The sequence below is a fragment of the Tarenaya hassleriana genome, unplaced genomic scaffold (assembly GCF_000463585.1).
Source record: "Tarenaya hassleriana unplaced genomic scaffold, ASM46358v1 Cleome332, whole genome shotgun sequence".
Lineage (NCBI taxonomy): Eukaryota > Viridiplantae > Streptophyta > Magnoliopsida > Brassicales > Cleomaceae > Tarenaya > Tarenaya hassleriana.
In genome coordinates, this window is record NW_010966478.1 from 38,581 (window position 1) to 41,827 (window position 3,247).

Below are 3,247 nucleotides of genomic sequence, written 5' to 3' on the forward strand. Positions count from 1 at the left end.
CAAGTAGGATCCTGATGGACTTCAGCATAACTACGGGCGAAAACGTCTCATCATAGTCAATACCATGAATCTGACGGAATCCTTTCGCCACAAGTCGTGCCTTATACGTGTGCACGTTGTCATCCATGTATGTCTTCTTCTTGAAGATCCATTTGCATCCGATGTGTTTTATCCCTTCAGATGCATCAACCAGAGTCCATACTTGGTTGCCTGACATGGATTGCATCTCGAACTTCATAGCCTCGCGCCATTTCTCGGAATCGGGACTCGCCATAGCCTCTGGGTATGTGGTAGGCTCGTCATGTTCTAATAACATGAGTTCCTCATTCCCAGTCACGAGAAATCCGTATCTCACAGGCTCTTGACGAATTCTGCCTGATCTCCGAGGTTCACTTTGTTGGTTTAGTGCTCTATGATGTACTGTTTATGAGCTTTCTTTAGATACATTCGATGTATTGATACTTTCTATGGTTTTATGACAGTATTTGATTCATTACATGTTCTTGCATACTAGATCTGTTATGAAATCCATGTATCATTATGAATGATACTAAACTCCCTAGTCTTTTTCATTATGGGAATGATGACATAAAAAGACTAGTATGATGTGTGATTGATGATCATAGCGATGATAATAGGTATTGGATACGATCACTGTCATAGGTATTCGTTGAAGAACGGAATACTGGATTGACCCGCATGAGATTGTCACATGGACTAGCGTCATGACTTGAATCTCATATGGCGGTTCCATGATTGGATCCTAAGACCTGAGATATCTACGGAATTCAACATGAGGAGTTGCGTGCTTTGAATACGTCAAACGTCCTGCGTAACAGGAGGACTATAAAGGCGTGTATCAGGTACGAAACGAATCATGTGCTGGATTGTAGATAGTCAAGACGGGATTTGTACCTCTCATAAAAGAGAGAGATATCGTTGGGCCCCTCGTGTGAGCGAGACTGTAGAAATGTGTGGCCGCACTATAGACGAACGTCGTCTATTTCAGACAGTCGAACTCAGTGAACGAGAAAGCAGTCGAATCAGATAAGGTGGCTTGTCCATGCCTTATGTTCGACATATGATATCATGATACAAAAGGATCATCAACCGGAATCATCTCTGGCGTTCGTAAAGATCACGAACAAACTCTATTCGAGATAGGTAGTCATAGTGTCGAGTCTGGAATGGACGGACCAGAAGTCCAGAACGGACAGTCCGCCGTGCCATACCCGACGGTTCATAACGGACTGTCCGTTCCAGAAAGTATGGAACGGACGGTCCACGTGAGCAGACCGTCCGTTCTACGTGCTGGAACGGACGGTCCACGTGCATTTCTGGACCGTCCGTTCCGGGCTTCAGTTTTTCCGAAATTAAACCGGATTAGGGTTAAATCACTTTATAAAAGGGAGATTAAAAACCCTAATAAGGTGAGCCGACTTCAGAACACTTTTAGCAGTTTTTGGTGAGATCCAAAAGGTTGAGAGTGTGATCAAAGTCCGTTTTTCTCGAAGCACAAATCGAATAGCGGATTCGAGTCTTAGCAGACAAGTTCCAAGCGTTGGAATCCATCCCGAAGTGTGGATACGTGTAGAGGGCGAGGTATTCTTCCTGCCTTTCGTGATCAGACGTATTCTTCGATTGATACAGACCCCGGATCGATTGAGGTAAGCGTTCTAACGTTTCTACGATTCAATAGCAGCATGGTTCTAGGGTTCTATAAAATTTTTGTTTTACTTCCGCTGCGCAAACCCTAGAATCGGTCTCTTAGGAATAGGATTCGCTCTAGAGATCACAGGAAACCCAACAGTGGTATCAGAGTCTGGTTACTCTGTTATGATTTCGTAGAACCCGATCACGCACGTTTTAGGATTTGAATTGTTTGAATCCATGTTTGCTTTGATATCTATGCATGTTTGATGATTGAATCTAGTGTAGATTGCATGTTTCATGTTGCATAGAGTGCAGGAGTTCGAATTTTGGGTATACAGAAGAATTCAGATTAGTTTCGGGTCTGATCGGGGCTGAGAACGCGGGAAAACGTGATCTGATCACGGAGACCTACCCTAGACCGTCCGTTCTGGTAAGTCGGAACGGACGGTCCAAGGGTGACGGATTGATTGGCACGGAACAGAAGGTTGGACCGTCCGTTCTGCCATGCAGAACGTCCGTTCTACTAGGCTGAACGTCCGTTCTGACTTCTGAAGTCAAGATCGAACGTTCTGCCAGCCTGGAACGTCCGTTCTACCTCTAGAACAGACGGTCCGAACGTCGGTCTAGGCAGAAAAACGCGATCAGATCACATTCTTCGTCGTTTCGGTCCCGATTCAGATCTGAATTCGACCCCGTTTTCGCCTTGCACACTATGCAACAAAGAACATGAAATCTACTCTAGATCCATAATCAAATCATGCATAGCATCTATAGCAAACACGGATTCAAACAATTCAAATCCTAGAATGTGCGTGATCGGGTTCTAACAAAATCATGCAGAGTAACCAGGCTCTGATACCACTGTTGGCTTTTCCTGGGATCTCATAAGCGAATCCTATTCCTAAGAGATCAGTTCTAGGGTTTGCGCAGCATATGTAAAACAAAAATTTTGATAAAACTCTAAAACCTATCATGCATGATCTTGTAGAAACGATAGAACGCTTATCTCAATCGATCCGGAGCCTGTATCAATTGATATGTTCGTCCGATCACTGTAGACAGGAAGAATACCTTGCCCTCTACACGTATCCATACCTCGGGATGGATTCCAACCTTTGGAACTTGTCTGCTAGGACTCGAATCTTCTATTCGATGATGTGCTTTTGAGAAACGAGATTTAGATCACTTCTTCAACCCTCTAGACTCTCCAAAAAGGTCTGAAGAAGTTCTCTTTTTCGGCTCCTTAGTGTTAGGGTTATTATTCTGTTCTTATTCAAGTGATTAACCCTAGATCCGGATTTTAAAATTAAATCCGAAACCCAGACCGAACGGACTGCTTAGTAGTCCGTTCGGTCTGGACACTTGGTCCGTTCGAACCAGTCTCATAACTAGGTCCGTTCGGACCGACGAGTCATTCCGTTCGCTCCAACACTAGGTCCGTTCGGACTGGACTCTCTAGTCCGTTCGGTCCAACAATTTGGTCTGTTCGGACTACATGCTCCGGTCCGTTCGGTCCACTCCTAGACCGAATGGTCCGGACCTCTTGTCCAGATTTCTCGACGTTTTCTCGTGTATTTGTCCTTCCCTGCGTGTG